A 24893-nucleotide genomic window follows, 5' to 3' on the forward strand; every position below is an offset into this window, starting at 1 on the left:
TACAGGTTCTAATAAAGGGGGGTTTGGAATATATGCCCAGTACGAATGCGGAGGTACCTCAGTCCCCGATGCAACGGTGAGCAAGGCACATAAAGCTAAAAACAAGTTTTCGGGGTTTAAAGGCTTTCCTGCTTGAAGGACAAGCCGTTGCCCTTCTATGGTCAATTTCTTTAATTGTCCCCATGTAGGGAGGGGATTTAAATTTGGTCGCTGTGAGCGGCGGGATTTTCTTAGCTGTAATCTGGCCATGGCTGCGATAGGAACAAACTCAGCATCCTCAGCTTCTAGCTGGTTTCGCGCTCGCTTCTGAAGGCACGGTTCCGGTTCCTTGGGGAGTTGTCTCCGGGGCTGGTGAACAGGATCTGGAGACGCGGGTCCTGATCCATCGTCCAGGGACCCACTGCTGAATTCCATTTTCTGTGGAGATATAACCAAAACCTTTCCCCCTATAGAGCAATGTGCCCCTCTCCCATTCAGCCTCTGGAGCTGTTTTAGTCCAAATAGGTTCATTAATCACAAAAGGCTGTTGTTGCTGTTCAAAATGTTTTTCAGCTCTAGTTAATATTTCACCTTGTGGTAAATTGAGGAAATTTAAAATAAACAATGCTTGATGCAGTAATGTTTTTGGACTGTTTTGCAATTTAAACAGTATTGGTATCTGAATATCCTCCTGACTCCTCCTTTTTAATTTTTTAATTTGCAACTTAAGAGTGCCATGTGCTCTTTCAACAATAGCTTGACCCTGGGGGTTATATTCAATCCCTGTAATATGAATAATATTATGGAGATCACAAAATTGTTTAAATGTTCTGCTAGTATAAGCAGGTCCATTATCTGTTTTGATTTTAGAAGGAATTCCCATAACTGCAAAAGTCTCCAATAAATGTACAATAACATTTTTAGTGGATTCTCCCTGTTGAGCAGTAGCCCATAGAAATGAAGAATAGGTATCAATAACTACATGTACATAAGAAAGCCGACCAAAAGAAGGTACATGTGTAATATCCATTTGCCATAATTCATTAGGTTGAGTTCCTCGAGGGTTGACACCTGCGGGAATAATTCTTAAATGTAATGGTCTACAAATAGGGCAGGCTTTTACAATCTGTTTAGCTTTTGTAAAAGGTATCTTATATTTAAGATGCAAATGTCCTGCATTTGCATGATTAAATTGATGTTCTTCAACGGGTGTGGTGAACATAACTAAGGAATCCACTGCATTGTTACCTGATACTAATGGTCCGGGTAACTGAGAATGAGAACGTAAATGAGTAATAAAATAAGAATGATTTCTTTTTTGAACATGTATTTGTAAATTTTGAAATAAAGACAATAAAGCAGGCTTATTAGAATATAACACAGCTGAATAGATATTTGTCACTACTCCAACAGAATAGGCCGAATCGGCTATAATATTAATAGGTTGGTTATGAAAATCTAAAAACACTTGTAATATAGCAAAAAGTTCATTTTGTTGTACAGAGTTAAAATTTGTCTGACGTACCCAGTAAGATTTTTGAGTCCAATATGCAGCTTTATTTTTAGATCCATCTGTAAATATAGTCAAAGCTTGTGGAATTGGCTGTACAGCTAATAAGGTATTAACCACAAATTGTTGACGTCTAAAAAAATCCCATAATTTACTTTTAGGAAAATGATATGAAAAAGTTCCCATGAAATCTGCTAAAGCAATTTGTAAGGTTTCAGTAATTGACAACAAATATTCCCATTGTTCCTTAGTTAAAGGGATAACTATATTGTTTATATCTTCTCCTATCAAAGTTATAGAACGAGCTCTACCATTCATAATTAAAGCTGCAATCATGTCAATCTAAGGCATAACATTTTTAGATTGCTTAGTTTTAGTGAATACCCATTCTACTGGCATAGCATTTTGACCTAAAACTGCAGAGGGATATTGAAAAGTATTAATAATATATAAAGTTAGAGGCAATTTAGGATCAATCCTAATTAAAAATGCATCCTTAATTCGTTGTTCTACAAACTGTAATTCTTGCTCTGCTTTTGCTGTTAAAGAACGAGGGCTGGATGGATCTGAAGAGCCCTGTAGAGTAGCAAACAAATGTTGTAATGCATGGGTAGGGATACCTAGTGTGGGACGAAGCCAATTAATATCCCCTAATAATTTTTGAAAATCATTTAAAGTGGATAACTTATCTCTCCTAATAGACATTTTTTGTGGAATCACCTTTTGTCTAGTAAGAATATATCCCAAATAATGACTAACTTCTTCCTTTTGAATTTTATCCTGTGCTATTACAAGTCCAAACGGAGAAAAATATTGAGGTAAAGTTTTTAAAATATCTTTTAAAACATTTCTATCACTATATTAGCATTTTTGTCTTGCCTTTTTCGCACAACCTTCCATAAACCACATGTGCCACTGTAAATATTCTGGCTCCTTTAAAAGAATTTTGGCCAAGGCTTTCCAATCATAAGGAGCAAGATTACCATACTGATCTGCTACTGATGTTATTAATTCTCTAGTGTAATGAGCCTGAGGGCCATAAAGGGTTACAGCCTTTTTTAATTTTGCTAAATCATCCATATTAAATGCTTCCCATCTAGGGGGAACTGCCTCTCCATCTATTGGCTGAGGCCTGATTACAGGGAAAGCAAAGGCAGGCTTTTCCTCATCAGAATCCCCTAATTTTGGTAAATCAGCCAAAGCTAGCTTGGCTTTACTCCAATTAGGGTTAGATGGAGGAGGTGCAGAGGGAACTATAGGCGGGTTTTGCTTAACGGAGAGTTGTTTCACCTCTTGTGTTAAATGCTGTATAGCCTGTAAAATTGGGCGATTGTCATAATTTGATATTGCTGCGGCAGCTAAAGCTGAGTCGGCTGTAGTGGATTTTACTTTTAGTTTGGACGCCTTTTCACTACTTAAAGCGATAGCGTCATTTTGAACTACATTCTGCTCCTCCTCTGTGAGGGGCAATTCCTGAATAACTGGCTTAATTTCTAGTTGAAGATTTTCTACAATATGTTCATCTTCCATAGCTTTTAATAAAGAGTACACAACCGACCAAATAGCCCAAAAACGTAAAGGAATCTTCTCCTCCTGTTGCATAGCCCTTTCTATACTAACCCTTGCCTTCCTCCATACTTCTACATCCAAAGTTCCTTCATCTGGAAACCAAGGATTATATTCTTTAATTGTATCAATACACATATCCAAGTCAGCTGACCTGAGCGATATGCCATATATAGATAATAAATGTTTAAGAATTTTTAAGAAAGGAGAGGAAGCAGATTGTCCCATTTCCCCGTAATAAAATTATACTTACCTTCCTAAGCGACCTTCGGAGTCCCTGAATTCGGGCGCCACTTGTCGTGAGTGTCTAGAGCACTCTGAACTCCGGGCAAGGTAAACACGCACGCCTTGTCGGGACACGGGGGGTACAGCGCTTGGAAAAGAGAGACAGGAGAGACACCTTTGCTGTCTGCACCGCGTTACACTGCACTGCACTGCACTGTACGCACAATCTTTATTTTAGGATTCATATATAGTAAACCCGATCAATTCACAGAGCCCAGATAATTAAGTAGTGAAAAGGCATTCTTTGTGGCAAGCTACAACGTGACAGACTACAATGTTTATTCTAAAACTATCTAAGTGAAGTAAATAATCACAACCAGTTCTCACAACTTCTCTAGCCCAGGAAGAAATTCATTAGCTCAAGAATGTTGTTAATTTGTCTGCTGTTAGTGTCACAAAGGGTGGCCAGCCACTTCCTCAAGACTTCTGCAAAACAAAGCCAGCTCACAGTATGGATTCCAGAGGGTGAGGGCTCACTGAGAACAGGCATTCCCGTTCTACCTCCTTCTCGCATACCAGGGCGGCTATTGTAAATTGCAGGTTAGAGGGGGTTGGGCCTACAAAGTGACACCTCATCCCCCACAACCAGTCATCTCATACTTCTTATTAAAAACTTTTTTTGATATGAAATGCTGGTTTACTGAATACTAAACTAGTGTATGCACTGGGTTTCTTACCAGATTTCCTGTGTCATTCTATTAATTTGATTGTCAGTTTCTATGCCATTACAGAGTCACCTTAATCTTGGTGTCCTTACTTGTTTTAATATCTAGAACCGCTTTTTAAATATATTGTTCATTTTCAGAGTTTCTTGGTTATCTTGTTTATTTTGCTGTATTAATTTTTAAAAATCAGTTTGTGTAATTTTAGTAGACAACTTGATGTATTTTTGTTGAGATTGTGTTAAATTTATAATTTAGCTTAGGGAGAGTGGACAACTTTATGATGTTGAATTCTGTCCAAGATTATGGGCTGTCTTTTCATTTGCTCAAAGCTACTTTGGGAATTTTTCAGAAGATTTTATGTTTTTCCTTAAATAATTTCTGTGTTTCTTGTTCAGTTTTTTAGACCACCATGCTCAGTTTTTAAAAACGTTAGTTCCAATAAGATCCCCCGGAACTTCTCAGAGGTTTAAATATACCCACACACTCCTAAGATTTTGCAGCCAGCCGATCCTTTTATAGTGTCCTCAGAGTCCCAGCACCATTGCCAGTCAGTACATAACTGTTGAGTGGGTGAGCAGAATAACAAGTGGAAGTGGGGGACAGGGAGGCTTGTAAGACCTGAATTTGTGGAAAGGTGGTTCTTGATGTGCAGACATCCAGCTTTAAGTCTGCCTTCCTGAATTCAGAGTATTTGTCCTCCTAACACCATCCAAGAAATACCATGTTGGTAATAAAAGTTACCATTTACAAAGGGCCATGAGAAGACATGTTTTTATACTTGAGTAGACATGTTTTTTTTATACTTGAGAAGACATGTTTTTAAATCCATTTAATTTCAAAGAAAAAAAATTCAAAACACAACAATGGCACATACATAGTGTATTGCCATCCCCAAGAAGACATGTTTTGAAAAGTTACAAACCTAAAGTCAGGGTTAGAACCACGCCTGTCTCTCTGCCCCTCTCCCCCTTTTAAGTCAGGTACTGGCGAGCTGGCCTTGAAATCCTGTCCTCCTACCTCAGCCTCCTGAGTGCTGGAATTCCAGGCATGTGCTACCATGCGGGGCTTAGAACCCAGCCATTCATAACTCCTTATTTGGATTGTTTTGCGGTCTTAAGCTCTTGTTGTCTTGGGAAAAGTGGAAGCAAGGGAGATGGGGGAGCGCTTCTTGCATTAGTGTCTGTTGGGCTCCCACTTGGTTCACACCCCAGCACTCCTCACTGCTGTTTGCAAACTGGCGGACTTCCATCTCCTGTGACATTGCTTCTCTGTGTGTTTTGGTCCCTCAGCTCCTTTTCCTCTGGCTTTATTTAGTGTTGTTGATAGAAATTAGTTGATTTTCAGATGGACTGTCCCTGTTTTGACTACCTAGCTCCTAGCTGGATGTTATGAACATAGCAGGAACTAGTAAATTTAAATTAAATGGCAGTGCAACTTGGTATTCGTTTAGCCTATGGGTTTGGAATGGTACTGTAACTTTTGGATGCTGCTCTGAAGGGCTGGAAGTCATTAAATTTGCCCACCTTAGACACAAGCTGCTCCTTTAGCTGGCCCTCTGCCGTCAGCTGCCCTCAGTTCCAGTCAGGTTAGAACCAGAGGGAGACTTTTGAAGGTCAAAGTCCAAGACAGCAGAATAATTGGACCCTAGAGTTCTGGTTTTTTTTTTTTTTTTTTTTTTCCTGGCCAACAAAACGTTGAGGATGAAATTTTCCATGTCTTCTTTTGAACAATTTTGAGCAAATACTGCAGAATCCCACAGGCTCTTTCCCAGAGTTAAAGGCAATAGAGAACTTACCCTCTTCTGCATTTTTTTTTTTTTTAAGCTCCTTAAGATAACACTCTAGTTATACTCCCTGGTGATGGATGAGGGAAAGCTAGAGATGAAAGTAATTCCCACTTCTTCAAAGACAAAGGAAAAAGCTTACAGCACCGAGAGGAGAGGAGACTTGAGTTCCTGTGTGAAGCGTACACAGAGGGGTACTGAAGGCTGAGTGATCTGCTGAGTGTGCTCGGCCAGTGTTGCAGGAGGATGGGGCTCCATCCCTTATACAGAGGTATAAGGGAAGAAGGATTTAAGCTGAAAGTGGTCTCTTCTTCCCAGCTGTGCCGTGAGCACTTTGAGAGCGAGATGGTGCAGTGTGTAGTGCCTGTGTAGTGCCAGCCTCGGTGGAGGGAATGGACAGAGCTCAGAGAAGATCTGCTGGCTGGACAAGCTCCCCCCGCGCACTGGCCAGCCTGGAAAAGCTGCACTGTTACTGGCTTCATGGCATGGATGAGTTGGGGGCAGGAGATACGTGTGCAAGGTCCCTGTGTTAGGTTTTTGTTATTGTAACGAATGCCTGAGTTAATCAACCTGTAAAGGGAAAAGGCTTGTTTTGGCCCATGGTTTTGGAGGTTTTGGTCCATGGTTGGTTGGCCTCATTGTTTTTTGGGCTGAAGGCAGGCAGTTTATCACAGCAGGGAGTGTCTGGAGGAACATAGTATTCCTCTTATGATGGGGAAGCAAAAGAGAAAAAGGGAGGAGAGATTAAGGTCCCACTATCCACTCAAGAACATGTCCTCATGGCAGGAGAACCTCTCACTAGGCCTTACCTTGTAAAGTTTCTACCCCCCCCCCCAGTAGCACCACTCTGGGTAACCTGCCTGCAGTGCATGGGCCTTCAGGGGGCACTTAAGATTCAGGCTACAGCAGTGTCTCACATAGCACAGAATAGGTGGCTCTTCCTGTACTACTATCCTGTGCCTACCTTTGGGGGGTGGGGTGCTAGGGATTGACCCCAGGGTCTAGAACATGCTAGGTAAGCACGCTACCACTGAGCTACGTCCTCAGACCTCTGCTCACATTTAAAAAACTGTTTACTGTGTGTTTGTAATGCTTCTAACCTAAGAAAGTTATCCCAACTTTTAGCAGAAAACTGACTGTAGGATTAAGAGCTTCCCTACGTTTTAAAATCTCAAGCTTGGCCAGTATAACATAGTGGTAAAAGTTCCAACTGAAGTCAGACAGCATGGGTTCATTTAGTGACTCTGCCACTCACTGGCTTTGTGATTTGGGCAAGTCATTTCATCTCTCTAGGCCTCCGCTTCCTCAGTGGAAAGTGGGGTTAATAATAGAAACTATCTCGCTGGTTTTGCAAAAATTATATAAGGCCACCCATGTAAAGTGCTGGGCATCATGCCTAGGATGTAATGATAATGATTCATGTTAGCTCTGTTGTTGGGTCCCTACCGTAACCTCCTAAACTGTGTCTTTCTTCTTTCCTTCTCTGAACTATCTTTCTTACTGCTTCCCACTTACAGTGTACATTCGGCCTCCCCATCTATGGGCTCTTCATCTGTGGATTCAACCTTGGATCAAAAATATTTGGGGAAAAATACACATTTACTAAACATGAACGGGCTTCTTTTGGGGTCATTATTCCTTAAACAATACAGTATAACTGACTAACAATAGATTTGCATTGTATTTAGGATGTTAAATAATCTAGAGGAAATTTAAAATATATGGAAGGATGCAGATAAGTTCTACACAAATTCTGTGCTATTTTATCCTGGACACTTCAGCATCCTATGATTTTGGTGCCCACAAAGATCCTGGAACCGATGTCACGTGGCTACTTAGGAACAACTGTATTTATTACGAATTTAAAAATAAAAAAAGGAACTTAGGGCTAGGGGTGTAGCAGAATGATGTGCTTGGCTCTGGGTTCGATCCCTGGCACACATAAATAAATGACTAATTAAGTGACTTGAGCATTATCAGATTTTTGTATGCCCAGAGGGCTTTTGGAGCCAATCCTTCTCAGAGGCAATTGCATTTACAAGGTTTACAAGGTTTAGGAACAGGATTCTGTCCTTAGTGAAGCACAAGATCTTAAAACACTTTTCCTTACTTATGAAATGCGGGAATGTGTCCAGGCTCCTTCACAAGTTCTGTTCATCTCCTTATTTTCAGTGTGTTTAAGGCTTTGTATGAAATTGCCCAGGAGTCTGATAGGAGAGCGCTCATTCTCTCCACTCCCTGCGCCTTTCCCAGCTGACTTGCATCCCAGCCAGCTGTCTGCAGTAGGCGTGTGGGTGTGTATGAGGTGTTTGTTTAAAAAACCATTATATAATATCTGACATATACACCAGATACATATATAACTAAAGGTCATGAAGCAGAATGATAAAAACAAATATTTTGGCAGATATATTTTTATGTTTCCCTTTTCAATGCAGTGTGTTAAAATAAGTAATAATAGCTATTGTTTAATGTTTACAGAACTGTTCTTTATATATTGGCTCATTTACCTAAGGTAGTTTTAATTTTTACTACCTCATGATAGTGAGATAAGCACTAACATCAGATTATGTGAAGGAGGAGACTGAGGCCCACAAAGCAACTTGTCTAAAATTGCACAGCAGCCGAGGTGGTGGTACAAGTCCTAGCCCTTAGGAGGCTGAAGCTGGAGGATCACTGTGGGTTCAAGGCCAGGCTGACCTACATAACCAAACCCCACAAACCCTCCATCCCTGCAAAAAAAAGTTGTATAACAAGTAAGTGGGGCAGGGCTGGGATTCACACACAGGCTTGTCTCTGGAGCCTATGTTCTTAATCTTTCTTTGAGCATACAGCCTCTGGCATCATGATGCCTAGTGTGGTATCCGTTAGTTACCATGGCTCTTACATGTTTACATTAGACATATACAGTATGGTTGCTTTGAAATTGAAACGTGGCAGTGTATTAATGTATGGCCTAGAATTATTCCCTGCTGAAGGAAAGTGTGTTCTGATATTCAAGTTATAAAAATTCATAAATTGTCCACATTTTCAGATGAGAACAAAATGCCTGTCAGTTCCAGTGACAAAGCCAAGGGTCTTTCGTGCACGTAAGAGGTTGGATTTGAAAGCATTGAAGTCATGATTGCTTGTTGAGACTCTTGGCTGCAGGATGGAAAAGTTGGCATTAAATGTAATGCAGTCACAATCCCTAGTCACTCATTAGATGAGTGTGTTGCTCAGGGGATTTTGCAGCCGGGTCTGTGAAGAGTAATCTTGGCTGAACTACTGGATCAGAGCAGCGAGCCCAAAAAGGCACCTGAGTCTCACAGAGCCTCCTTGTGTTGTAATAGCCTTGAAAAAATCACTTGTTTCTATGAATTAGTCAGGAGATAAGAGCATACAAGTAGTTTGTTATGCTGAATATTTTGATGTTTTTACCTCATTGTGTTTTGTAGAATGCCTCAAGAGTTTTATTAGAATCAGAATCTGGGGGAGAAAAATTAGTTGAATAGATTGATTGTTACAGACTCATCAAGAATCAGGTGCCGGCTACCAGTCTGGAGTTTTGGAAAACAGCCTTCATACCGATCCTTAAGACTTCTCCACGCTTTTATCTCTTTGAGAATATGATTGTGGGGTGTTGGTGGTGATCATGATACTGGTAAATAGCAGCTGATTAATTTATTGGGCACTTACTGTGTTTCCAGAATATAGTGCCAATGCTTCAAGTGTGTTATCTCATGTACTTGTCCAGGAATTAGAGAGGTACTATGACTATAGTTGAAGACACTGAACCTCCACGTAAGTTATGTGTTTTCCTAAGATCGTATCTTTTTGTTTGCTTGCCTATTTTGTTATTTGAGACAGAAATTATGTAGTCCAGGCTGGTCTCAAACTGAAGATCTTCCTGCCTTAGCCTTCTGAGTACAGAGATTACTGGCAGGTGCCACCATACCTGGATAAAATTATATTGTTTTTCTTTCTTTTTTTTTTTTTTCCTGAGGCAGGATCTTGCTATGTAGTTCAGACTGGCCTTGAACTCACTGTGTAGCTCTGAATGGCCTCAAATTGTTGGTGATCCTTCTGCCTCAGCATCCCAGGTGTTGTGATTACAGGCATGTGCTACCATGCTCAGCTTCAGTTGTAATTGTGTGGTGAAGATGACACCACATAGTCTGGCTCTAGCTGGAATCTTTAATCTCTGAACTACACTAGTGCTCAAGAAAGCTGTGGGCCTTCCTTGTCAGATATTGGGTTATTAGACCGTACTTGGGGAATTTAAAGAGCATGTGGACTCCTCTTCCCTCACCTAATGCGTGGACCCTGGTTTAAACCCCTCTCTAGGTTTATGTACATTTCGGTCTGGAAGAATGTGTCTTGTTAACTATGCTTGGTACATAGTAAATGCTTAATAAATTTATAATGAGGAAACAGTATGTTGAAATAACAGGTTTTAAAGCCAAACAGACCTGTCAGGGTTATTTTTTGAAAGATTGTTAGTTATAAAAATAATGCATGTTTCCTATACAATTTTTGGAAGGTATGAAAAAGAAGTCCCCCATAAGGACACTATGGAGGGATGATTGCTATTAGGATTTTATATTTTTATGCAAATGTGTAGTGCATGCACATATACATTTAAAAGAAATGGAAATTATATTTAGTTGCATGCCAGTTATCTTCCTTTTAGAATATTGGGAATATTTCCTCACATTGTTAAAATTCTTCAAATGTCTAGTTAAGAATTTAGACATAATTTGTATGTTATGTAATTTTCCATTTTAAAGTGTATAATTCAAAAGTCTAAATTCCAGAATATTTTTTTGTCACTCCAAAAAACCTTATACCTGTTAGCATTCACTCCTCAGCTTTTTGTCCTCCTTGCAGTCTCTAAACCTTTAATCTGCTTTCTTCTACATGACTCTGCCTATTCTGGACATTTCATATAAATGAAGTCATACAGTTTGTAGCTTTTTATGTGTAGCTTCTTTTATTTGGCATAATATTTTCAGAATCGTCCATGTCGTAGCATTTATCAGTTCTTAGTTTTGTTTGTTTGTTTGTTTGTTTGGTGGTACTGGGATCAACTAGAGCCCTTATGCCGTGACAAAGGTAAGCTGTGACAAAATAGCTGACATGGGCAGTTTAAAGGAGGAGAGGTTTATTTTGATCCATGGTCTTAGAAGTGAGTCCTCTGCTGCTGGTACCGTTTCAGTGAGCCTGAGGTAAAGCGGAGCATCATGACCACATGGTGCAGAGTGAAGTTGTTCCCTTCCTGGTGCCCGGGAAGACAGCAAAGGACAGAGGATGGGTGTAGTCCCCAAGGTCATGCCCTTTGACCCACTCCCCTGGCATAGGCCCGCCTCCCTAAGTGCCCATCCCTCCTAAAAATGCTATCAAGTTACAGTCTTATCAGTGGAGGAATCCCCTGGTGAAGTTAAAGCCTCACAATCCTGTCACCTCCCAAAAGCCTCACCTCTGGACTGTGGGTGTGTTGAGGATCAAGCCCTCAGTGAGTCTTTTTTTTTTGGCTTTCTTCTTTTTTTACTGGTACCAGGGATTGAACTCACGACTGCCTGCTTTTGAGGCAGGCGCTTATGCCTGCTGAGCTAAATCCCCAGCCCCCCCTCAGTGAGTCTTTGAGGGGCACTTTGTATTTAAAGTAGAATATGCACCAACAAATATTAATGCCCAAGTTTCTATATGGACTTTTTTTTTTTTTTGTATTTTTGAGACAAGGTCTCGCTATGCAGTTCAGGCTGGCCTTGAGCTCACTTTGTAGCCTAGGGTGGCCCTCAAACTTGCAACAATCCTCCTGTCTCAGCCTTCTAGGATTACAGGTGTGTGCCACCATGCCTGGCTTGTATGTTTTTGTGTCTCTTGGATGTGTACCTTGTGGAAAGGCTGGGCCATTTGACATCTCTGTGCTTACCACTCTTCCCCTGTGGTGCTGGGGATTGAACCCCAGCACTCCTGTATCCTAGGTGAGCACCCTACCTTTTGTGGGGGAACTGGCATACTGTTTTCCATAATGGCTACACTGGTTCACATTTCTACTGGCAATGCTATGAGGGTTCCAGTTTCTCCACATCCTTAACAATATCTGTATTTTCTGATTTTATTTATTACAAGCATCTTAGTGGATATGAAGTGATGTCTGTGGTTTTGATCTGTATTTTCCTAATATACTAGTGTTGAACATCTTTCCATGTGCTTGGTGTTTTTTTGGGGGGAGGACTATCTTTGGAGATATATGTATTCAAATGTTTTGCTCTCCACAGTGGTCAGTGTGTTAGGAAATGACCCAGGGCCTTGTGTTGGTTTTAAATTTGTGATCCTTCTGCTATAGCCTTCTTAGTAGCTGGGGTTGTAATAGAGAGTCTTTTGTTTTTTTCAGGCAAGGTCTCTTATGTAGTTCAGGCTGTCCTTGAACACACTTTGTAAATCAGGCTGTCCTTGAATTGCTGGTGATCCTCCTGTCTCATCATCTCAAGAGCTGGGATTACAGATGTGTGCTTCCATGCCTGGGTTGAGAGTCTAATTTTTAATGACTGCACAGTATTTCATAATATGATCATATATCATATTTACTTATATACTTAAATATGCTTGAACCCAGGGCTTTACTCTGAACAACTTTCTCAGCCCCTTTTTTATTTTGAGACAGTCTCTCTAGCTGGACTGAAATTTGCAATCCTCCTGCCTCAGCCTCTCAGAGTGCTGAGATTATAGGCATATAACACTGTGCCCAGCTCCAGCTTTTTAAAAAAATAATAAATAAATACTATTTCTTTGAAAAAGTGTTAATACCTTCATATTGATAAAGTTCTAGAAGTATATCTAAAGAGCATAAACATTAGATAATTTCCCCCACCTATAATGGGCTTCTTATTTTTTACTTATCTGTAATTATACATTTGGTATAAACTCATTCTATTAAAACTGTAACATGGCAAATAAAATGTATTCCTCCATATGCCCCAAATACTCGGGTCTCTGCAAGGACATTTTTCTAGCTTTAGATGAGCAGATTACTTTCAGATTATTTACCGGTTTATCTACCCATCAGCACTGTGTGAGAAGTTATCACACTGTTCCTTTTCCTGCATGATTAATAAGCAGTTATTTGTATAGTGCTTTCAGCTGCCACTTACTGGATATTAACTGTTGACAGTCACTTTGCTTAAGCAATTCAGATGCACTGTCTCATTTCATCTCTACTCAGAAGTGCAAAGACAGTAAGGTTCCCAGTGATTGAGGTGAATTGCCCATGCTCACTGGGTAAGTCTTTGAGTTAGTGTACCAGATCAAAAATCTCCATAATCTAAAATCACTGCTTTCAATTAAATATGATTAGGCATCAAATAGGGTTAATATTTTCATTTATAGTTATTTGAGTACTCATGAGGATAAACTTTTCTATTTACTGGTTTCATTTCTTTGACAAACTATCTGTATTTTCTTTGTTCATTTTTAAAAATTTAAATGTTAGTGAGCATGGTGGCACATATTTATAATGCCAGCACTCTGAGAGGCTGAGACTGGAGAACCCCAAGTTTTAGCCAGACTCAAGCAACCTAGCAGTTTATTGAAACCGTGTCTCAAAAAAAACAAAATGTGCATTAAGAAGGGCCAAGAAATTAGCTCAGTGCAGTATTTAAGGCTCTGGATTTAATACTTTATGCCACCCCCAAAAGTTAATGTTTTCTTATTAATCTGTATATGCTATTATTGTAATAAAAAGGGCCTCCATCCAGACTTCAGTTGAGTTTTCATTGTTTTGTTTTGTACAGGGTCTTGCAGTTGAGTTCAGGCTGGCCTTGAACTCACTATGGAACCCAGGTTGCCTTTGAACTCATGTCCACCTTCCTGATTCAGCCTCCCAAATATGGGATTACAGGTGTGCACCACTATGCTTGCCTATCTTTTAGATACCTTAAATAGTCACTTAAGATTTTGTTGTTACTGTTGAATCACAAATCCATCATGTGGTTCTAATCACAGTGGGTTGGGATATTTGAACATATAGTCCTTGAGACACTTTTGAGCGGTTATGTGGTTGAAGGTAATTATTTTCTCAATGAAGGAGCTACAGTGGTTGACATTTTAATCAGCTTTCCAAGATGCTGATGTAACATGTCCATTTACAAGACCAGCTCTTCCAGTCTGTGAAATCCACAGAGCCCTTTGCGTTGAGGGCTTGTAGTATCAAGTTCAGAGTTTGGTATTTGCATCCCAATTCACACTTGAAGGCCCAGAAATCTGGGTCCTAGTTCTTAGATACATGACTTGGGCATGTCACTTAATATCTATCTATTTCTTCATCTGTAAAATGATATGGCTGAATTAGATCATTGTAGTTGTGTAGTTCTCTGATTTTTATTATCTTCTTAATAAAGGATAATTTTATGTATGCTTTGTATTAATAAATTTTTAAAGTTTTAACCTGGTGATGCGTGGCCTGAAGGAGTGGAGCAGGGAGAGGCAAGTGCTTGGGTGAAGGTGGTATGAGGGGAGGGAAGGGAATGAGGCTTGAGTCTCCTGTTTGTTGCAGAGGGTGGCTCTGAGGAGGTGGGGTGTTTCCTTGGGCTTGGGCTCCTCCAAGGAGGAGCAGTATTCATCTGTCCAGAGCACCAGAGGAAAGTCTGTGGCAACAAAAAGGTATTGTACTTCTTGCCTTCTGAAAGAGACTGAAAATTAATTAGTACCTGCTCAGTGCTGTCAGATACCCGTGAAGGTTATCTCAGAAGCCAAGTACAGTCCGGCAGGGCTGCTGAGCCGCAGGAGAGATGGGAGCCGTGGCAGGGCACCTCTCGGGGATGCAGGGAACACGGAGGCAGCTGGCGGTGCACATGGACCCTCAGGTTCTGCCTGCTCAGCCCGGGGCCGGCATTAAGGGAAAAGGCAGGTTTATCAGGCAGGGCTCCGCTGACTGTTTATTGTCCGCTGCCTCTCTTTGCTCTCCTCCATGGTTTGTGCAAGGCTTTCTCATGATGACAGACCTTGCCTTTTGAATTTGTCCACAGATAACTGGGCATAGAATAGTATGAATAAATGAATTGACTTTCTGGTTTGTATTTCTTCTGAGTTTAGATAGTGTTATTAAGTTTCCCCAGGAACAATTAACTGTGAGACTTTGACAAGGATATGGCAAGGGTGACAATCAAACTGGTAAATTAAGTTCAAGCCGTCTCAGAAGGTCTCTTGGCAGTCAGCCGGCTGGCTGGCCTGTGCCCAGGTGCACCTCTCCACTCCGCTTCCAGCAGAGACCAGCAGTGCTGAAGTTCGGTGTGATGGCATATGTCCTCTCCTGTAATCTCAGCACTCAGAAGGCGGAGGCAAGAAGACCACAAGTTCAAGACTAGTGTGGGCTACATAGTAAGGGTATGAAGCTAGCCTGGACTACACAGTGAGTCTTTTTTCCCCAAAAATAAAAAACAAAAGATTCTGCCCCTGGGGGCCAGAGATTTAGCTCAGCAGCATAAGCGCCTGCCTGGCAGGAGCTGGGTCATGAGTTCGATCCTGGGTACCTTAAAAAAAAAAAAGAGTCTGTCCCTTTACTAGCCATGTGACTCTTAATGGGATATTTAACAACTCCAAATCTTGCTGCACATCTGAAAAGGAAGATAAAATTGGATTATGAGCATCAAGTTCCAGTACCTAGCAAAGTATTATCTCAGCATCATTCCTGCTTGTAGGAACTCACTAGACAGCCTCTCAATTCCCAAGAAGTGCATTTGTATATGACTCAGCCTCTTTGGAATCTCCAGTGCTGGACTTAGAGCTGTTCTAGCTCTCTGGATTTCCCAGTGACTAGAATATGTACATCAGGAAAGCACACAAGCCATTCAGGTGTTGCTCCAAATTTTGGGCAAGGACCTGAGCTAGCCTAGTATTTAGGCTGGAGTGATGATGCTAGTGACAGTGACATTAAAAACAGTAACATCAGTATCTGTGAGAGAGATGACTACAAACTGAGGAGCGGCAGATACGTCAATCTGCATTCCTTACACTGTACATTGCTGCCTGTCAGGCACTCAGTGCAAGATTCTCAGTGACAGCTGCTTTTGAACTTGGGAAATCTGGGCCTGCTGAAAGGTACAGTCACCCTTTTCTAACCTCACCAATCCTCCTTACATTCTCAGAAATAATTGCTGTGGGTTCTCTTTTAACTTAGCTGATTCCTTGGATACCTTACATTTTAAATCATCTTTTTGTGAGTAGCAAATCCCCTACTTCTAGTCTCTGAATGTGTGATCTTTGCTCTAATTATGTTGAGAGTGCCTGTTATTTCACCTGACTCTAGTTGTTTGTGAGTGACTAAGTAGCCACGGGGTTAAAGCAGACTAGGATCAGAGAGCAACTCAGCCTCTCAGGACCTCAGTTCCCTTCCTTACAAAGGAAGGAGATCCGGTTAAGGTCACTAGGTCATGCGATGCAAGTACGTGATAGATAAAGTAATGAACTTCTGCTCAGTGAATGCAGTGAATAGGGCTTGCCAAGGCCCCTTCCAGCTCTCTGGCTCTAGCAGAGCCAAGGCATCAAGGCAGAAATCAAGACTTTATTCTGGGGATGCAGATTTTCACTAGCCACAATAAAGAAATACTTAGCAGGTGGGCCTTGTCAAACCAGATCGAAACAGAGGTCTCAGACCAAGGAGAGGTCAGTGGCAAAGGAGAGGGCAGAATTGTTAGAGGAACCAAAATTGAGGAGCCTTGATCAAGAAGTAGCTTTTCTGTCCTGGATATGGAAATGCAGGAATCCCAGCAAAGATGGGCTTGCTCTGTGAACCGCCACCTGGTTGGTTGCTGGTAGACAATAGGACGGCTGTTCTTGCTCCCTACTACTGATCTCCTCCTGGATTCATCCATCCCACCTGTCACTGGTAAGCCTCTGTTTTAATTGTGCTGTTCCAGTTCAAGAAGGTCTGTTCTCAGAAAGCAGGCGTGAGTTCCTCAGCGTTTGGCCTCACTTGCCATCTTCCTCTTCCGTGGGTTTTTTTGGGAGATTGCACTTGACAGTTGTCGTACAATATCCATAAATCGCGAAGGTACCTACTTACTTACTGGTGCCTTTCTAGAGCCTGGTGCAGTGCCAGTTGCCTGTACATATACGTGTTTCTAGCATACATGCCAAGTGCGCCTCTTCTGGAGCTGGGTTTATGCCAGTCCCTCTGCCTGCAGTTCTTTACTTTATCACCCTTGCCTGGTGGAGTAAAAGTTACCAGCCTTGTTTGCAGTTAGGAGCTCCAACCCTTTGCCTTTTCATGCCATTCGCGAGGATCCATCTGTTTTTTCCTCATTTCCTTCACTCCTCCTCCCTGTTTCCCTCCTTCCCTGTCTCTTTGTGGTACTAGGGATTTAACCCAGGGCTTTGCAGTGAGTTACATTTCCAGTCCTTTTAAAATTAACTTAAGGGCTAGGAATATGACTCAGCAGCACAAGAGCCAGCCTGGCAAGTACGAGGTCCTAAGTTTGATTCCCGGTACTCCTCACCCCCCAAATTTAATTTAATTTACTTACCTATTTGAGACAGGGTCACAGTCACTCCGCTCACTTGTGAACCTTCTGCCTCAGCCTTCTACAGTGCTGGAATTACAAGCATGTGCCACTGTACCTAGTTTCTTGTCTTTTTGAGACAGGGTCTTGCTATGAAGTTCAGGCTGGCCTTGGGCTCACTTTGTAGCCCAAGCTGGTCTCAGACTTGTAAAAAAGTTTGCAAACTTTCTCCTGCCTCAGCCTCCCATGTGCTGGGGTTACAAGTATTTGCCACCATGCCTGGCAGTTTCTTCTTATCTTATGGATCAAGTCTTTTGAAGACTTTTTAAGTCTTTTTCAAGTCTTTTAAAGTCTATTTTTCAGTCATAGCAATGTCAACCTTATTTCCAGCTCCCTGTGGACGAGGATCTTGTTTTATATTTCACTTGGGTCCTACCTAGCGTCTAGCTAGCCATGTGCTGGGTGAATGACGGACAGTTGACATAAATAGTTATTGGTTGCCATGTGTGTATTGTTGCCTGCAGACTTAGGGAAAGCTAAGTGCAGTAGTGTGGAGAGTAGCAGTAGAGTAGAGTTCACTGAGGCACAGAAGAGAGCGCCTTGTCCTCCACTAGTGGCAGCAAAGGCCTTTGCTTGAGTTCCCTCCTAGGGACCTTGCCAGCACTGTGCATTTCACAACATTCACTTTTTTTTTTTTGGTCTTTTTCGTTTTTATCGGTACTGGGATCGAACTCACTACTGCCTGCTTGCACGGCAGGCGCTTATGCCGCTGAGCTAAATCCACAGCCAACATTCACTTTTGTTAAATTAAGAAATGTATATTGAGACCATAAATCTTTAGTGTTATTTTCTTCCCTGTTTGTTTAAAGGCTTTCTATGTTTCCTGCAAACTGTGACTTAGTTCTCACTTACTTTTTCTGGATTTTTTCTTGTGTTGTTTCTTTGTCACTTAGAGAACCCTACTCAAACTTTCAAATCATTTTTGGAAGTAGACAATACAAATTTAAATAAATAAATATTCTTTGTGCTCGTTTTAGAAAGCTGGCCTAGTTTTCCACTTTGTGTTGAATTCCCATTTGTGTTTTAGGTCATTATACAGCACTTGGTTCAGCCAATTAAGTTTCTTCTGTCTAAGTATCTTTATTCTGTATCAGTATAGTCTTTTCTTGAGGCTTTAATATCATTCCTTTGAGGAACATCCATCTTTTCTGGTGTTCTTTTGTTGCTTAAACGTTCTTCCCTTGGGACCTTTGACAATTTCCCCAACCTAGCAATTTCAGTAAGTGCTTAATCACATAGTTTAGGTTGCCTCTCTGCGTCAGTCTGCAGGACTTAGACATTTCGGCATGCAGCGTTCTGCCAGTTTCTCACTTTGGAAAAGCACACTTGTGCATTTCATCCAGTGCTGTGTTCTCCTTCCATTTAACTCCTTTGCAAAGGGAGTGAGACAGAAACAGCAAAGTGGGTAGGAGTGTTCACATTTCATTTGGGAGATCAGCAAAGTGTGGTTTAATCTCTCTCGTGTATTTCAGTAGCCCCAAATCATTTAGTGAGTCCCTCATGATTAAAAATATATTTAATAACAGAATTCTGTACCCAAAAATGGCCTACAAAGATTATATTATTGTTTATTTATTTATAGATAGGTACTTAAGCTATCCAGTCAGGTGGCCATTTTCAAATTTGTTTAATGAAGATTTCACAGCCTCTCTTGGTAACAGTGATAATAGGTAACATCCATAGTGCTTACTACCTACTTGGCAGTTTTAAATACAAAACCAGACATAATAACAAGCAACATATAGTAGGCTTTATTTTATTTTATCTTTTTTTGGTGTTTGCTGTGTGTTCCAGGCTGGCCTTGAACTCACTGTGTAGCCCAGGCTTGCCTTGAATTCACAGGAATCCTACCTCAGCCTCACAAATGCTAGGATACAGGTGTGCACCCCCACGCCTAACACGTACAACGGACTTCGAAAAACTCAAACAGGATCTCAGCCTTTTAACAAGATAGTTTAATCCTTTCCTTTATTGTCATTACTAATTGTTTTAGACTTATTTTTAGCCTCTTAATTTGTTTTCTGTTTACCATACTTGCTTAATTTTTCAGTCTTCCTGCTTACTACTGGATAAATCACATTTTTCTTGTTCGGTACATCTCAGATTTGAAAATACTTCCTTAGCTTCTGTTTGCTTATACCCTTACCTGTTGACATAGAGTCTTCCTTTCAGGCTAACGGGAACTGTTTGGCCTCCAGTGGACCGTTAGATCACCCCCATGCTACTCTCCTTTCTCTCACCTGTGTTGTTCTGTCATTTCAGGGAGGCAGTGGCTTACAGTGTTGAAGAGTGGGGACCTTGGTGTCAGTTGCTTGATTCTGAACGGCATCCTGCCATACACTGACGGTGAGACCCCTCGCTGTGCCGTTGTTTCTTACCTGTGAAAGGGGCGCTACGCAGACCCACCGCATAGAGGTGTTGAAAGGGTTTCGTGACTTAATAGAGGCCAAGCATTGGGAAGTGTCTGACATACAGTAAGTGTTTGTATGTGACAGGCACTATGATTACTGGTATTCTACCTTTTTAAAATCTCCCTTTTACCCACTTTTAAACAACTTACGCGTTTTATTTTATTATTTTTTGGCCATGTTGAAGACCAAATTCTTTTCACGCTAGGCAAGTGCTGTCCCACTGAGCTATCTCTACCACCACCCATGACCATGCATCATTTGTTTAGTGGTACTGGGAATTGAATCCAGGACCTTACACTGAGCTACTCCTCCAAGCTGTTTAGTTTTTTTAAATTTTGAGACAGGGTCTTGCCGAGTCAGTAGGTTGCCCAGTCTGAGCTTCAGCTTGCTGTCCTCCTACCTCAGCCTCCCAAGTAGCTGAGATTGCAGATGGGTGCTACCACACCCAGACATGCATTTTAGCTAATAACATGTTTAATAATTTTAAAGATTAAGGTATAAGTAACACACAGTACTGCAGTTCTATATGTTCTATTTGAAGAACTTTTGAGAGATATCTATGCCGTAACCACCACCCAAAGTAAGATTTAGGACATTTTCATTCTTCCAGAAAGTTCCGTTGTACCTATTCAGTTTCTTTTCCATACCCACCTTTTACCATCTCTGTAAATACCGTCTGATTTTATCACAATAGTTTTGGCTCTGGGTCTGTTCCTTATACTTGGACCAAATACTATTTACTCTTTCATGTCTGGCTTTTTAAAAACAGCATCATATTTAAGATTCATCAATGTTACATGTGTAGTAGTTTATTCTGTACTAGAAGAAATTGTTGGGCTGGGGATGTAGCTCAGTGACACAGCCTCTGCCTGCAAGCATGGAGTCATGAGTTTGATCCCTGGTTCCAAAAAGAAAGAACAAAAGAAACCGTCTTACAGCTCTCCGAGCAGTGCCATTTACCACCTCTGCTAACAGGCTGTGAAAGTTCTAGCTCCTCAGCAGTCTGGCTACCTCGGTGCTGTCAGCCTTTCTGCAGTCTCTTCGCATGCCCCTTGCAGTTTTTTCCTTGCACTTCAGTTCTTCTCTGTTTCCCTTGAGTAGTAGTCCTCTCGGTGACGGTCTCTTAATCTCTTGTCTTAGTTTGAAACTCATCCTTACACAGATACTCGGTCGATTGGTATTTATTTCCCTTAATATTTGAAAACTATTACTCCATTTCTACTGATACCTATTGTTATTAGTGACAGATTTCTATCAGTTTAGTTATCATTCTCTTTAAGAAATAGCTTTTCTCTTGGTTCGCTTAAATTCTTTTTTCTGTGTTGTCGATAATTTGACATTTTCATTCTGAGGACTCATGTCTATCTTTAATTTCAGAAAATTCTCAGATTATTTAAATTGCTTTGCCTGCATGTTCTCCATCGCCTCCCTCTGGAATGTCTTGTTAGAGACACGATCAGCCGTGTCATTCTGTCCTCCATGTTCCTAACCTTTCTTTCAGATTCTCTTTTAATGTTGCTTCCTTCTGAGCAATTTTCTACGATTTCTCTTCATAATCAATCACTGTTTTTTCTTTTTAACTGTGTCTAATCTGTGTAATTCCTCAAAAGATGAATTTTAGTGACTAATCTTTATTTTTGTTTTTAGTTCTTTTGGTGTGTGTGTGTGTGTGTGTGTGTGTGTGTGTGTGTGTGTGTATCTATATCTATCTATCCAAATATGTATCTACATGCCTCCCCTTTTTTATACTATGTTTTTTCAGTATGACTTTAATTTACCTGTTTGTGAAAATGAAACTCTTTATAGCATTTTTATTTCTCTCATTTCTTCCATGTAATGATTTTCCTTCATGGTAAAGTTGCATGATTCATTTCCTCGTGTGACTTTCTATGTTTTGTCTTTTAGGTAAGGGTATGGGGACCCTCCTTTTGTCACCCTCCTGTGACATTCATGTACTTATCCAGCTGACATAGAGCCCCTCTTGTTTTATTTTTTCCCGCACCCCCACACTCCTGTTGTCATCCCTCTTTTCCCTCTAGGTACTCACTGTAATACATTTGATAGTGTCTGTGTATCTGTGTGTGTAGCTTTAACTTACACATCCTGTTGGTTCGATTATGCATTTGTAACTTATGCAGTGGTATGATACCTCATGTTGTTGTTGATTGGTTGCTTGTTTTTTGCTCTGCATATTTAGGATCTATCCATGTTTCTGTGTGAATAGCAAGACAGTTCTGCTGTCTAATGTGCTGTATGCCGTTGCATACATCTTGTACTTTACCTTATGTGTTCTCTTATTGATGGTATCTAAATTGACTCTCCTCTCTGCTGCCACAAATAATGCCAGAGTGATCTTTTTGGTCATATTCCTTTATGGACCTATGTGAGAATTTTTGTGGAATACATATGTGTGTAGGAGGATGCATTTTAAGTTACAAGGTATTTATATGCGGTGCATTTCACTAAATAGTACCGCCTTGCTTTTCCAGAACAGTTGTATCAGTTAGATACCTATCATTGATACGTTTGATTCAAATCTAGGTTTCACCACTTCAGTGTTAGACCTTGGAAAAATTACTCAGCCTCTCTGGGTTTCAGTTTCTCTGCCAAAAGGGAGGAAGGGAGAGGGAGTATTAATAGTGTCTACCTCATCAGGTGGTAAGATGATAAAATGAGTTTATATACATAGAGCGTATGAAAATAATAGCTTTCAAATCCTAGCTGCTGTTGCTGTTTTTTGTTTTGTTTTGTTTTGTCTTTTGACACAGGGTCTTGCGTGTAGTTCAGGCTGGCCTCAGACTCACAGCAATCCCCTAGCCTCAGCCCGAGTGCTGAGATTACAGGCATGCACCACCCTGCCAGGTTTACTGGGGTTTTTTGTACTAGGAATTGAACTCAGGACCTCGCGCTTGCCAGGCAGGCGCTGTAACACTGAGCTATATTCCCAGCCGAGCTGCTATTGCTATAATAACTACTTATTAGCAAATTATTTGTAGTTTTCTTTTTTCTTAACTTTATAGAAGTTCCTTATATATTGTAGGTACTGTCTGATGCCTTTAAATTTTGCAGATATCTGTCATTTCTACCATTTGTTCTGAATCTGTCTGTAGAGTTCTTTTAATAACTATATAATCAAATTCTTTTTTTCCCCCACTTTTGGGGTATTAAGAAATCTTTTTGTACCCCTACTTCAAAGGTCCCCTCTGACATTTTCACATTTGCCTTTCACATTCAGGTCTTCCTCATGTGACTTGTGATGGTGAGCCTCTTTTCTGTGTTTTTCTTTTTCCCAGTGTGAGTCTCCATGCTGTGGATGTTGAAAGTATTTTACTTTTTTCTGCTGTATACCAGGAACCAGTTTTTAATGTTAATTTCTCAGCTCAAGATTCCTATATAACATATAATATAAATTTGGTACCTAAACCTCTGTACGGCATAGATCTGCATTTAAGATTTCTTGTACTTTGTTTTTCTACTCAAGACCTAGATAATTAGTAACTTTTGTCATCATTTCCTTGGGCCCATGAGTAGAGATTTTATAAGGCTGCATATCAAGGAGAGGAATAGGCTTTTGAGGCTGTGGGCTTTATGCAGGGGACTCAGTTCTAAGTCCCCACCCTCTAACTGCGTGAAGCCATATTTGCAGTCTCAATGTAAGCATTCCAAGCCCTGGGCCTGTGTAGGAGTTTGGAACCCCTATGGGCCACCGTGGTCTCAACTCCCCACTTACTGTTCTAGCTTTGATTTTGGTGTCTCTTTCATTTCAGGTGCCTGGGGATAACTTTCTTTCTTTCTTTTTTTTAAACTTGACTTATGTATTTTAAAAGCATTTTTGCTGTTTCATCCAGAATTTCGATGTGTTTGTAGTTGGAGAAAAGACCCATTTACATCAGCCCAGTGTACCATTTTGCCAAAAGTCTGTTCTTTAATTAATATTCCTATTGATGTCAATAAATATTCAGATTTCAACATTGCAGCTTACATTCATTATGTAGCCCTTGACCATCCTTGACTGTTTGTGACTTTAGCTCTATTCTCTTTTGCTTGGCCAAGGTTGTCACTGTCTTGTTAGTATCTACGAACTGGTAGGGCACATGATTTTTTTTAATCACTTCATACTTATTGTGCTAAAATTATTTTCTCTTCTGATTTTTTTAATAAAAACATTAAACAGCTGTGATCACAAATTTCTTTCCTCTGCATTTTGTTAGCTCTTATTCTTTTTTTTTTTTTAAACTAGTTAAGAAAAAACACTCATGTTGGTCGACTTAGTTACCCATACATATAACGTAAGTGCATAAACAGTTACTTATGCGGCTCCTACACCAAATATACCAAATATAAGGGCAGGAAAAAGCTGCAAAGCTTTTATTTATGACTTTTTTGACACCACATTCACTAGCTTTCAAAAGTGAATGGGCAACACAAAGGCTGTATAGGAGATTTTTTTGTTTTTTTTTTTTTTTTTTTTTTTTTGGTATGGGGGATCAAACTCACAACCTCATGACCTCAGGCTTGTCAGGCAGGCGCTTATGCTGCTGAGCTACCTCCCCAGGCCCATTTGCTCTTATTCTTCAGTCTTCATAAAAGATGTAGATACAGAAAAATGACCATAAAGCAGCCTTTTAGCTTTAATTTGTCCTAAAAATGTAACTCCAGTCAATCATTTCTCACTAATAGGAATGTTTAAGGAGATCTGATATATGTCCAGGTAAATCTTGAGACGTACTGCAGTCCATACCTTGTCTTATGAAAAAAAAATCATACCGTGTCCATGCATTTTGTTTGTATCAGTGCCTGTTCAATAGTTTATACTTCTTGTTATTTGTGATTTAATTTTTTCTGACTTTTTTCTCAGATACTAAAATAAGTCAATATAAAACTTTAGTTATTCTCCTTTTTTTCGAAAGATAGCACCTATAATTGCTTTCTTTTGTTCCTGTTACCAAAGATTGAACTCATGACCTCATGCTTGCCAGACAGGTGCTATGAGGTGCTATGCTTGAGCTATATCCCCAGCTGTCTATAACTGCTTGTTTTACATCTTGAAATTTTTTTCCTCTTCCTGTAAGTACTACAAGATACAAATTTCATTTCTTTTGCTGCTTTTGGTTCTATTATTAATAGCTAATCATTTAGCTCCAAGAGCTGTTT

The 24893-nt window shown here is 40.4% G+C and overlaps 1 protein-coding gene and 1 non-coding gene across 11 annotated transcripts in view; one reads left to right on the forward strand and one right to left on the reverse strand.

Annotated features, from left to right (window-relative positions):
* Nucleotides 1-24893, forward strand: part of Zbtb40 (zinc finger and BTB domain containing 40) — an 82686-nt gene that overhangs the window by 11935 nt on the left and 45858 nt on the right. For 2 of the 10 annotated variants that reach the window (XM_013153911.2, XM_013153909.2), the window contains exon 2: nucleotides 19591-19674. The exons of 5 other annotated variants lie outside the window; for them this stretch is intronic. The gene's annotated coding sequence lies outside the window, so the exon portion shown is untranslated. Of the gene's footprint in view, nucleotides 1-13563; nucleotides 13671-19590; nucleotides 19803-24893 lie in introns of all 10 variants that reach the window. 3 more of the 10 variants (XM_013153912.3, XM_013153910.2, XM_063235719.1) reach the window with 3 other exon arrangements.
* Nucleotides 24040-24172, reverse strand: LOC111757261 (small nucleolar RNA SNORA13). The gene has a single exon (XR_002791634.1). It is a non-coding gene; the product is annotated as a small nucleolar RNA SNORA13 (small nucleolar RNA).

This window comes from Cavia porcellus, unplaced genomic scaffold (genome assembly GCF_034190915.1).
Source record: "Cavia porcellus strain 051 isolate PalLab524CR breed Dunkin Hartley unplaced genomic scaffold, mCavPor4.1 scaffold_25, whole genome shotgun sequence".
NCBI lineage: Eukaryota > Metazoa > Chordata > Mammalia > Rodentia > Caviidae > Cavia > Cavia porcellus.